The 13,707-nt window shown below is 33.9% G+C and overlaps 1 pseudogene; it reads left to right on the top strand.

Annotated features, from left to right (window-relative positions):
- LOC136030661 (sodium/potassium-transporting ATPase subunit alpha-B-like) overlaps positions 1-13,707 on the top strand; it is a 47,370-nt pseudogene that overhangs the window by 16,356 nt on the left and 17,307 nt on the right.

Raw genomic sequence — 13,707 nt, 5'->3', positions numbered from 1 at the left:
TCTCAAGGCGATATGTTTTAAATCAGGAATGTATATATGCAGGGGGAGAGAGTCTTTGGGACCATGTAATGTCGAAGTACCAAGATGTAAAAAAATTCTTATTTGTTACCTATAACAATACATATTACATGTGAAAATATACTCCCTCCCAAGTACACTCTTATGTTTATTGCTCAAAAACATTTATATATAATTTATTGGGTCCTCTTCTGTATTACTATCACCCATTTCGAAACTAATTTTCACAAATGTTAATAAAAAAAAGCTTGAAGAAATTAATAAAAAAAATTCATATAAATTAAAAAGAAAAATTTTGCAGCCAATGATAATGCTAAAATTAATACTGTATTAATTATACCCCTCTCTCAAAGTCCAATGTTTCAGCCTCGTCAGTCAACTTTGAACAACCGTCTTTGGTGGCTGATGGATTACAACCGATTTACGATGGAGTTTACTTCATGTTCCCTAAAAATGATATTTCATATCTTTTTTACTATTTGGTAAAGCCAACTAATGCTAAAATACATGTTTATCTGACCCTGTTTTTAGTCATTAAATGGTCTTACTCATTTGATAACAATCTGTTTTAATGGTCTCTTTTTAGCAATATCCAATAGTACGTTTTATAATATTCTTAGATTTCCACAAATATTCCAATTAGAACTGACCGGTTTTCCAGCTTTGAACTCACTTCCGGAGCATATATCTACCCCTCCAAATTATCAAACTTAAAACTGAAGGAATCACTCCACTAATTGATTTCTTCAATAATTATATTTGAAGTATTGGTCTAAATTATCATTTTGTAATTAGTATTAACACAATGATTAATTGATTGTTTAATTTAGCGCAAAGATGTGGTATTTCTTTTTCTAAAAAAAAAAAAATTCCTGGACTATGATTTTGAGCAAGATCTCTTTTCCAATTGACTCAATCATTTGTTAGGGATCCTTAAATGATTCCTTTCTTTAGGATCGGTAAGTAGCAAGTACACGATAATCCGTAAGCATACAAAATAAGAAAGTTTCACATAAACAAGCTAACAATTTTTATTAAGATGAAGAAAATAAAATGTCTGCTATTCTTTTTTTTGTTTCTTGACTCAGGAAGCGGCTCCTTGGCTGAGGATGAGAGGCCACAGAAGGAGTAGAAGAGCTTAGATGAGCAGTAAATTCGTTTAGCAAGGGATGAGCAGAAAATAAAATAGATTTGAAAATGTTAATGGTTCCATTTCTTTTGAAACATGAAAAGGGGATATGAAAAAAAAGAATAAACAACGGTTTTACTGAAAATTAACTTTACTTAAGGTTGAGAACCCTTGGTTTTTATTTAAACTTTATAATTATAAGGGGCCACGTCTACTGCAACGCCTTTTTCTGTGAAAATAAATACTATCAAACAGTTCGTGGTAACGAAGTGTAGTAAGGAGCGACCCGGCTCAAAAGTAAACGAAACTCTAAATAACGGAATTTTGATGCTAAAATATACATCAACATAATCGGATTAAATGATATATCACAAAAAGACGACAACAGCATACAAACCTCAGAGAATTAGTTTGACGGAAATTTACTGCTCAGCTCTCTTAATTTTCAACCTAGAATAGAAAAAAGACGTTAATCGATTGGAAATAAAAGATAGAGATGGAGATAAAATCAGCTTTTTGAATATAAATGTATTTGGGAAACTTCCCTGAAAATGAGGATAAAGGTAAAATAAATGAAGAATTTCCATTCTTCATGAAGAATTTAAATAAAGAATTTCCTGGTATGTATTTTTATATGGGTCACAAATAGAAACATGGTCAGAAACGGGTCAAAAACAAAAAATAAAGGCTAATTATTCAAATTTCTTTTTTTCTGTTTAAATGTTTTAACTGAGATTATATTATATGAAAGTTTTGTAATCTTACACTCAAAAGGTTCTTGGACTATTTTTGACGTAACGCATAAATTAGGTATTCTCGTCTAACACCACACTGCCGTTCTATGACAAAAAAACAAATTTTCAAGTTCAACTAAATTTTCAAGAAATTTTCAAATTTCAAAAGAAAACAGGTACAAAAGTCCAGATATTTCATTACCTCGTTCTTTAAATTAAAGCTTGACTTTCATCCCAATTCCTTAAGAATGACCCGTGAATCACAAAGGCCGCAGAATAAATAGTTGTAATTACTAAAAATACTTTAGCGTAAAGAGCAAGGTATTGTGGAGGAGACGATCCCCCTTAAACGTATGATATTTTCTCTTCGTTATAAGTTTTAATGCTGCTCCTTACTTCCAGTTAAAAATTTTTTTTTATTTATTTATTTTCTCACTGTTTTTTAAATAATACTAGGAAATCCTGCACCCCTTCATTTAAATTCTCTTCCCTCATTATAAATTTCTCCATGGAAAGATCTTCCCACGGAACTGGCTGCCCCAACCCATCCCTCAACTCGAAAAAGCTCCCTAAAAACATCTGAACACTTACCGATATCCATTACTATATGTAAATTAAATAAAAAAAAACAAGTTTTTAACTGAAAGTAAGGAGCGACATTAAAACTTAAAACGAACAGAAATTACTTAGTATATGAAAGAGGCTGCTTCCTCATCAACGCCCCGCTCTTTACGCTAAAGTTTGACTCTGTCTCTCAATTCTTCTTTTTAAAACAGTAAAAAACTTTAGCGTAAAGAGCGGGGCGTTGATGAATTTTGGCTCTCCGCAGAGGAATTATTAAAACGAAATTTGCATTTTTTTTTTTTTTTGGCTAAATGGCTTTCTCATAATTTGGATCGAATGATTTTGAGAAAAAAGAGCGGGGGAGGAAGCCTAGTTGCCCTTCGATTTTTTGATTAATTAAAAAGGCAACTAGAACTTTTAATTTTTTACGAATATTTTTATTAGTAAAAGATTTACGTAACTTATAAATTAGCTTACGTAAAGAACTTTTGTATTCTCATATTTTTATTACATATATGAGGGGGTTCGCCCCCTTGTCAGATCCTCGCTCTTTACACTAAAGCTTAAATTTTGTCCCAATTCATTAAGAATGACACCAGAATCACAAAAGCCGTAGAATAAATAGTTGAAATTACTAAAAATACTTTAACGTAAAGAGCGAGGTATTAGGAGGAGGTGAGCCCCTCAAATGGGTAATAATTTCTGTTTGTTTTAAGTTTTAATGTTGTTCCTTACTTCCAGCTGAAAGAACTTTTTCATATTTATTTTTTCATTGTGTTTTTAAATAAGGCTAGTAAATCCTGCGCTCCCTTCATGGAGATTTTCTTCCCCCATGACAAATTATCGATGGAAAGTTCCTCCAGCATATCCCCCTCTTCTCAACCCCTCATCCAACCAAAAAAATCCTCCTGAAAACGCCTGTACACTTCCCAATAACCATTACCATATCTAAACATTGGTCAAAGTTTGTAACTTGTTGCCCCTCCCACGGGGACTGTGGGGGAATAAGTCGTCCCCAAAGACATAGTTATAAGGTTTTTCGACTGCGTTGAATAAAATGGCTATCTCAGAATTTTGATCCGTTGACTTTGGTAAAGTAATTAGCGTGGAAGGGGGCCTAGGTGCCCTCCAATTTTTTTGGTCACTTAAAAAGGGCACTAGAACTTTTCATTTCCGTTAGAATGAGCCCTCTTGCAACATTCTAGGACAACTGGGTCGATACGATCACCCCTGAGAAAAAAACAAAAAAACAAAACAAAACAAATAAACACGCATCTGTGATCTCCCTTCTGGCAAAAAATACAAAATTCCACATTTTGTAGATAGGAGCTTGAAACTTCTACAGTAGGGTTCTCTGATACGCTGAATCTGATGGTGTGATTTTCGTTAAGATTCTATGACTTCTAGGGGGCGTTTCTCCCTATTTTCTAAAATAACGTAAATTTTCTCAGGCTCGTAACTTTTGCTGAGTAAGACTAAACTTGATGAAACTTATATATTTAAAATCAGCATTAAAATGTAATTCTTATGATTTAGGCATTGGTATCAAAATTCCATTTTTTAGAGTTTTGGTTACTATTGAGCCGGGTCACTCCTTACTACAGTTCGTTACCACGAACTGTTTGACAATGGTCAAAGTTTGCAACTTGTAGCCCCTCCCCCAGGGACTTTGGAGGATTAAGTCGTCCCCAAGGACATGGTCATTAGGTTTTTTGACTATGCTGAACAGAATGGCTATCCCAAACTTTTGATCCGGTGACTTTGGGGAAAAATGAGCGTGGGAGAGTACCTAGGTACCCTCCGATTTCTTTGGTCACTTGATAAGGCCACTAGAACTTTTAATTTCTGTTAGAACGAGTCCTCTTGCAACATTCTAGGACCCCTGGGTCGATACGATTACCCCTGGGAAAAAAACAACAACAAATAAACACGTATCCGTGATCTGTCTTCTGGCAAACATTTTTGTAGATAGGAGCTTGAAACTTCTACAGTAGGGTTGTCCAATACGCTGAATCTGATGGTGTGATTTTTATTTTCTATGACGTTTAAGGGGTGTTTCCCCCTATTTTCTAAAATAAGCCAATTTTCTCAGGCTCGTAGCTTTTTATGGATAAGACTAAAGGTGATGAAATTTATATATTTAAAATCAGCATTAAAATTTGATTCTTTTGACGTAAATATTGATATCAAAATTCTGTTTATTAGAGTATCGGTTTTTATTGAACCGGGTCGCTCCTTACTAAAGTTGGTTACCACGAACTGTTGGATTTAAAAAACTAACCAAAGTTTTACCACCTCTTAAAGTTAACTTTAAACGTTTATTTTGTCAAATATTTTTAAGTTATCACTCAGCCCAGGAACATATGGTAAAGAAAAAATAGTTTTCTTTTCTGTTGCTTCCAAAATATCCTTAGGAAATTCTAGAAATTATTTCCTTCTTTTCAAAAATGTCTGATCAATTAACCAGCCTGGATAATGGTTACTTATTAAAATTTCTTGTAACAACAATAATTCCTCCTCAATGAAGTTTGGGGAACAAATTTTAAAATGCAGTCAATTGAGGATATGAATAAACTAATTTTTACTTGGCGAGGATGACCGGAGAAGAACGACAAAAACCTATTATTGTTACTAGGTTTTTGTGTAAATTTTAAAATCAAAACTATTTTCATTTTTTAAAAGAAGAATATCCAGAAAAGAAGTTTCTTATCCTCTACTAATTCTATTGTAAATTTTAAATCACCTCCCCAAAAAATAAGATGTTCTACAAGACCTTTTAATTCCTCCTTCCTATAATTCCATACTGAAATTATGTCATCCATACATCTCCCCAAAAATTTGTGTTTAAAGAAAATATGAATCTAACGCTATTGTTTCAATATTTTCTACAAAACAATTTAAACCTCTACAGTAGTAGAGAATTCTTACCAAATCTGATGGTGCGATTTTCAATAATATTCCTGTACTTTTTGTGGCCGTCCCCCCTTTTTCTGAAAGTTAGGAAAATTATCTCAGGCTCGTAGCTTTTGATTGGCAATATTAAACTTAATGAATCTTATATATTTGGAATCAGCATAAAAAATAATTCTTTTATGTAACTATTGTTATCCAAATTCCGTTTTTTCAAGTTTCGGTTACTATTTGGCCGAGCCGCTTCTTACTTACAGTTTGTTACCACGAACAGTTTGTTACCACGAACTGGTTACATGGGAGGATCTTTCCATGGAGGAATATATCATGAAGAAAGATAATTTCCATGAAGGGGGCGAAGGATTTTCTAGCATTATTTAAAAAGAAACAATGAGAAAATAAGTATTTTTTTTCAACTGGAAGTAATGAGTTGCACTAAAACTAAAACGAACAGAAAATATTGCGTATACAAGGGGTTTCCTCTTCTCCACAATACCTTGCTGTTGATGCTAAAGTATTCTAAGCAATTTCAACTATTTATTCTACAGCCTTTGCTATTCAGGAGTCATTCTCAAAGGATTGGGACAAAATTCATGCTTTAGTGTAAAGAGTGAGGTATTGACGAGGGGTTGAACCCCCTCATATACGTAATAAAAATACACAAACATAGATGTTCATTATGTAAGTTAAATCGTAAGTTACGTGCTTTTATTACATTTTTGAGTAACCAAAAATAAGAGGGCAACTAGGCCTCCTCCCCACCCCTCTTTTTTTTATCAAAATCACCCGAACAAAAATATGGGAAAGCCATTTAGGCAAAAAAAAGCAAATTTCGTTTTAGTTATTCCTGTGCGGTGAGCCAAAGTCAAAACATGCATTAATTCAAAAACGCTCAGAAATAAAAAAAAAACAAGTTTTTTCTTAACTGCAAGCAAGGAGCGACAATAAAATTTAAAAAGATCAAAAATTGTTCCGTATATAAAAGGGGTTGTCCCTTCCGCAACGCCTCGCTCTTTACGCTAAAGTTTATTATTGTTTTAAAAAGTAGAGTTGTGACAAAGAGTCAAACTTTAGAATAAAGTGCGAGGCGTTGAGGAGGGGACAACCCCTTTCATATACGGAACAATTTCTGTTCGTTTTAATTTTTAATGCCGCTCCTTCCGTTCAGTTAAAAAAAAACTTGTTTTTTAATTTAACATATTTAGAATCAGCATAAAAGCTAATTCTTTTATGTAACTTTTGTTATCCAAATTCCGTTTTTTAAAGATTTGGTTACTATTTGGCCGAGTCGCTCCTTACTTAAAGTTTGTCGCCACGAATTGTTTCATAGGTCTCTCAATGCAAAACAAAATGAAAATTTCGCTTTGTTCTTTTCTTATTAGTCATATTAAAAATTTGTCTCACAGCAAAAAACTTAACTTTTGAACTAAACAAAACGTAATGATGTTTGAGATCATAATCGATACATATTGAAGAGCTGGTATATGCGCATTGCAGTAGTTTTTTGGATGTTGATTGTTGAATATTTGATTGCTATTCCGACAACGGTTATCTAAATCAGCTCATTTTTGTTTTTGTTCGTTACGCACAAATTTCGAAAGCAAGTTTTATAAATTTTCGCTGAAATTCTGTCTAAAAGCTGTTTACTGGTGGTGGGAAATTTAAGATGATGGGACTACAAGAGCCACTTATCCTTATTCTTACATCTGAATTACACATGCTTGTTTGGTCATTTTTGACTGATTACTTTGAAGAAAATTGACTCACTCTAATTGTCAATGTTGATTCATCAACGGCCTTAGCAATAAGGACTCCCTTGAGTTGGACCACAGCAAACTGATTGCCCAAACCTTTAACAGTTGTAACTGATGTTCCTGTGTAGCTTTACTCTAACTCTTGCCCTACTTTCCATCCGGAAGAAAATCTTAGAGCTTCTAAAAATATAGAACAAGAAAAAAATTATCAAGTAATTTATATTAAGCTACATATGTGCAACGCTGTCAAAAGAGTACAAGTCTAGAAGTCTGAATTCATATGAGTCATTGAATTTTCAGTAACGTATTCATACTGAAATTGCATGCTCCTATGCGGGAAAACATTTGTGTTCTTCTACTCTCCCCTCACAACCACCCAGTATTTTATGGTTTGTGTCCTGATCTCTCTTGCTATTCATACAATCTAGCTATTTTACTCTTTTTCAAATATCTCCGCCTGCTAGAAAAAATTATGATGTTTTGCCGCACTTTAAGTAATGCTAGAATTTATAACATTACAACAACACTGAAACTGAAATTATCAATTATACTATTCACCAATGGATTTTTCTTCGGCAGAGTAAAACTTACTAAAACCTCTCATTTTTAGAGGTTATTAAAGTTTATGAAGACAAATTTTTACTCGATTCGAGTCCCTGCGATCTGCGATGGCGTAAGTATATTTACCCCAAAAGGTCTAGAAAATTATTCTCGAAGAGTAAATGAAGCCCAAAATGAACGGAAATTAGAATAAATCATATCAAACATAAGAACAACAGATACTGATATAGATAAATAAATCAATCCCATGATGAGTAAAAATTAAATTGAATACTAGAGCCAAATTTAAGACGAAGGGAAATATTACACACAGGATTTTTGCTACCGACCCCCGTCCTACCCTAGACTAGCCCGGTAAAAGTTTTAAAACCTACCGAGTTCCTCAGTCTATTAGCCATTCCTAAGATTTAGGAGACATGCCCTTTCCATAAACTGGATTTAACATCCCCTTTAAGTCTTCTCGGACCCACTCAGGGTCAAACAGTTCCCTTTTTCCAAATGATAAATCCTGTAAGTAATTAAATAAAAAAAAGAAGTTTTATTTTAACTGAAAGTAAGGATCGATATTAAAACTTAAAACGAACAGAATTTACTTCGTATAAGACAGGGGCTACTTCCTCATCAACGCCTCGTTCTTTACGCTAAAGTTTGACTCTTTCTCTCAACTCTTCCATTTAAAACAGCTAAAAACTTTAGCGTAAAGAGCGGGGCGCTGATGAGGAAACAGCCCCTGTCATATATGAAGCAATTTCTGTTCGTTTTAAGTTTTAATGTCGATCCTTACTTTCAGTTAAAAAAACTTGTTTTTTTTTATTCGATTTCTGAACGTTTTTTAATCAATGCGTGTTTTGATTTTTGCTCACCGCACATAAAAAACTAAAACTAAATTTGCATATTTACTTTTTTTGCCTAAATGGCTTTTTCATAGTTTTGATCGAATGATTTTGAGAAAAAAGAAGAGGGGGAGGAAGCCTAAATCCCCTCCGATTTTTTGTTTACTAAAAAGGCAACTAAAACTTTTAATTTTTTACGAATGTTTTTATTGGTAAAAGATATACGTAACTTATAAATTAGCTTACGTAGCGAACTTCTGTATTCCCACGTTTAATTACATATATAAGGGGTTCACCCGCTCGTCAGTACGTCACTCTTTACACTATAGCTTAAATTTTGTCCCAATTCTTTAAGGATGACCCCTGAATTACAAAAGCCGTAGAATGAATAGTTGAAATTACTAAAAATACTTTTGCACAAAGAGCGAGGTATTAGGAGGAAATTAGCCCCTCATATGCGCAATAATTTCTGTTTTTTCTTATGTTTTAATGCAGCTCCTTACTTCCAGAGAAAAACAATTTTTCTTTTTTTCTTTTTTTTTTATTGTTTTTTTTTTAATAATGCTAAAAATCCTGCATTCCCTTCATGGAAATTTTGTTCCCCTATGACACATTCCTCGATTGAAAGCTCCTTCAACATATGCCCCTCTTCTCAACCCCTCCCTTCAAACAAAAAATCCCCCTGAAAACGTCTGTACACTTCCCAATAACAATTACTATATGTAAGCACTGGTCAAATTTTGAAACTTGTAGCCCCTCCCAGGGGGACTGTGGGGGAGTAAGTCGTCCTCAAAAACGTATTTATGAGGTTTTTCGACTACACTGAATAAAATGGCTATCTCAGAATTTTTATTCGCTGACTTTGGGTAAATATTTAGCGTGGGAGGGGGCCTAGGTGCCCTCCAGTTTTTGATTACTTAAAAAGGGCACTAGAACTTTTCATTTTCATTAGAATGAGCCCTCTCGTAAGATTCTAGGAACACTGGGTCGATACGATCACCCCTGGAAAAAAAACAAAAAAACAAACAAATAAATAAACACGCATCCTTGATCTGCCTTCTGGCAAAAAAAAAAAATAGAAAATTCCACATTTTTGTAGATAAGAGCTTGCAACTTCTACAGTGGGGCTCTCTGATACACTGAATCTCATGGTGTGATTTTCGTTAACATTCTTTGACTTTTAGGGGGTGTTATCCATTATTTTCTAAAATAAGGCGAATACTCTCAGGCTCTTAACATTTGATGGGTAAGACTAAACTTGATGAAACTAATATATTTAAAGCCAGCATCAAAATGCGATTCTTTTGATGCAGTTATTGGTATCAAAATTCCATTTTCGGAGTTTTGGTTACTGTTGAGCCGGGTCACTCCTTATTGCAGTTCGTTACCACGAACTGTTTGAACAGTGGCAAAACTAAATAATCATTCACCCTTTCTCAGGGGCCTTTGAGGAGGGGGGCAAGATGCTCCTGGAGACATAGTTAAGAAATTGAATCAAAATTAAGTAGTTTTGGTTATCGAGTCATGGGTAATTGTAGAAAAGGCCAAGACAGATAGTCTGCGTGAGTGAGATCCAAAGATCACTCAGTTGGATATGCAAATAAACAAGTCCTTCTTAGGATCGCATGAAAATGATGTCAGCTCATTTGTTGATAGATAGGTCTATCTTTTATCCACCCATGCGTCCTTCCTAGGGCAGAACTAAGGTAGATACTCATAGGACTAAGGGATATTATACTTTTTGACTATTATGAAAAAACAATTATTTCAACATTTCGATCAGTTTTGAGGGTTAGGGCACAAAAATAGTGCGAGAAAGGGGCATATTCACCTTCCAATCTTTTTTTTAATATCCTTATAAATATGCCTCGTAAGTTGCATGTTAATATCCTCAGCCGTTCCTAAAATATTGCTGATGTGGCCTTTTAACAACCATGATGCACATAGTGTACTTTGATTTTGCTTAACATAGCCCTCCCTATTTTCTTAAAATTTCTCTTTAATACCCTTAGTCCTTGTGAACGCTCCCATTTCACAGTCTTTAGGGAAATATAGAAGAATGTCTTAGGAGGGATTAAAATTAACCTCTAGTTTCTTTTCATTTAGACCAGACCTGAACGCTGGTGCTGCCTGGTGATAGCTCCCTTCTTATTGAAAAAGACTATCTTCTGTGAACCATAAAGATAACATTCATATGGTTACCAAAACAAAAGTTGCCAGTCAGTTGAAGATTATCGAAAAAGTATATATTAAGGTTCCCAGCTTCCGAGACGGCAATGACACACGGTGGCGTATTCGTTTCTAAGAAGTCACGCAGCAAAACCGTCTGTGGTAAGGAATTTTAAGGAGCAACATGGCTAAATATTAACCAAAATTCCAGCTAAATCGCAACACGGCCAAATAGTAACCAAAACTCTAAGAAATAGAATTTTAATAATAATTGATACATTAAAAGGATTGGTTGTTATGCTGACACTAAATATATAAATTCATAATGTTTAATGTTATCTATCAAAAGCTACGAGCCAGAAAAAACTAGTAAGATTTTTTGTGAAAGCAGGAAAACACACCCCAAAAAGTCAAGCTATCATAAAAAAAAACACATCGTCAGATTCAGCATATCAGAGAATCCCATTGTAGAGGTTTTATATTCCTATATACAAAAATGTGAAATTTTGTAATTTTTGCAAGAAAAAAAGTCACGGGTACGTGTTTATTTGTCTTGTTTCCCCAGGGGTAATTTCTTCCAATCTCTAGCCCTGGAAGATCAGGAAAAGTCTCATTCAAACAGAAATAAAAAGTTTTAGTGCCTTTTTTCAGTGGCCAAAAATACTGGAAGACAATTAGCTCCCTTCCCATGCCCTTTTTTTCCCACAGAGATCCGATCAAAATTTTTAGATAGCCATTTAATTTTGAATGATGTTAAGGCCAAACAACTATGCTTTTGGGTATAAAATAATCCCCCCCCAACAGTTGATGTTATATGTCCCCATGTGAAGCCCCTAGGGATAGTGCTGCTAGTAACACAATTTTTCTGTTGTTTAATCTTACATATAGTATTCGTTATTAGGAAATGTACGGATTTTTTTTTTGGGGGGGGGATTTCTGCAGGGGAAAACATTCCACGAGGATGATTTTCAATGAAGAACAAAGTATCTGGGACAGTTTTTAGGAAAATTTTACTCGGTGTGGGGGGGGGGGTACTTTCTGGCAAGATTTCAAAAATAGCCAGGGATTAAATTTAAAACTAACAATTTGTTTCATCTGATAGTAAGGAGCAACGTTAAAAATTCAATAGAATGGGAATTAATCCGTATATGATGGGGGTTTGTCCCTTTATCAGCCCTCCCTCTTCACGTTAAGATTTGGCTTTTTGTCAGAGTTCTTCGAGAAAGACTGCACAAACAAAAGGGCCGTTGAAATGGAATGAGATGTATCTTGAATAACTTTAAGACTTCAATATAAAGAGCGAAGGTTGAGGAAGAGAAGACCACCTCAAATACGGAAAATCTCTATTTGTTTTGAGTTATAAAGTTACTCTTTACTTTTACTTGAAAAAAGTAATTTAATTTTTCTATGGTTTAATTGTGCGAAGAAAGTTTCCTTTGTAATTTTCTTGTAAATATTCTTACCAAATAATATTTTTAATAATTTGTTTTTTATTTTAGATCCAAGGATAGCAAATTGTAACAAAATCTCAAGGGATTTATTCGAGGTTTGAATACTATGTTATTCTTTAATCACTGGTAACATAAATCATGGATAGAAAAAAAGATGGGGTGAAATGAGCATTTCTGTGACATGTAACAATTGAATTTAAAAGGGTGAAAAATTCATCTGGTTGTTTGATAAATTATAATAATTAAATTGGATAAATTACTTTACTAAAAGTAATGAACAACACTAAAACTTAAACTAACAGGCATTATTCTGTATACTTATTCCGTACATAAGTATATGAGACACTTTTTCCTGTGTTTTTTTTTATTAAAGAAACTGAACTTACTTAAACCAATAGCTATGTAAAACAATTATGCTAAGTATTCTCTTCTATGTGAGACAAAGTTTAACTCGGTTCAAAATACGTTATAAAGAACTTTTGAACTTGCTCTATAAATAAGAATGACAATAGAAAAGAAAAACAAGTAGAATAGGTCAATTGACCTTTGCACACCTTTGGGTAAAGAGTGATAGCTTTATGCTCGAACTTTCTATGAATATTATAATAATGTCAAACAGTACACAATTCATTTTCGGATTGATGGCAGTAGAGGTGAATAAGTAAAGCCCTAAGGCTAAGGTAGTTCAGTTATTTTTCAAATTGACCTGAACTCCTCCAGTCCACCCAACTATTAGCTTAAATTTGGAACAGATGGTCTTAAATTTGCGATAGATGGCCAAAAAAGTATAATTGGTGGTTACGCAAATGAAACTGGCCAACCACGTTTGCCATCCTAAGACTTTCGTTACAGGGCTGCTAAATATTAAAGCTGACTACTATCAGAGGTAATGGAACCCACTACTATACAATTATTGAAGTGTCGATTTGTCAAAATACCAATCTATAAAACTCATTTTTAACCTGGCAGGTCACCCAAATAAGTTCCTGTTTTTTTTCTATTTTTTTTCTTCTCTGTTGTCTCATTCCATATATCTAGTGTTGCCATGTGTTGCCCTGAGTGTATTCGTTTTATAAGCCATAAAAATTGTACTAAGCGCCTTTTGATTAATAAATAAAAACAAATGAACACGAAAAATAAATTAGGAAGATAAACGTTCCACTTGCAACCGAGTAAAAAAAGTAATCGTTTTATGAACGCATAGTAGCTATAGGTAATTTCTTGTTAGCTGATTTTAATTTCACACAGTTATTGTTATTTTTTAAATGTGCTACGAAAAACCTTGCTTTCTTTGCTTCTGTTTTTATAGCCACTCTTTGGGTTTCTTTAAAGTTTGTTGATTGAAGCACTCGTTGTTCGTTTAACATATGATCCCAAAAGCATGAATTTTCTTAGGAAGAAATAACCAACAATTCAAGGCTATCAATCGTTTAAAAGTAAGGAGAACCTTACAATTTTCTTAACGAATGGTATGACGAAGGTAGCAGGCAAGACCCTAGACAAGAGACTACCTGATTACTTACTGACCAAGGCCAAGACCATTACATAAATTTGTGAGTCATGATTGAAGGGGTGTCCCCCCCA

This window comes from Artemia franciscana, chromosome 8, assembly GCF_032884065.1.
Source record: "Artemia franciscana chromosome 8, ASM3288406v1, whole genome shotgun sequence".
NCBI lineage: Eukaryota > Metazoa > Arthropoda > Branchiopoda > Anostraca > Artemiidae > Artemia > Artemia franciscana.
This window is presented reverse-complemented; position numbering and strand designations above follow the sequence as displayed.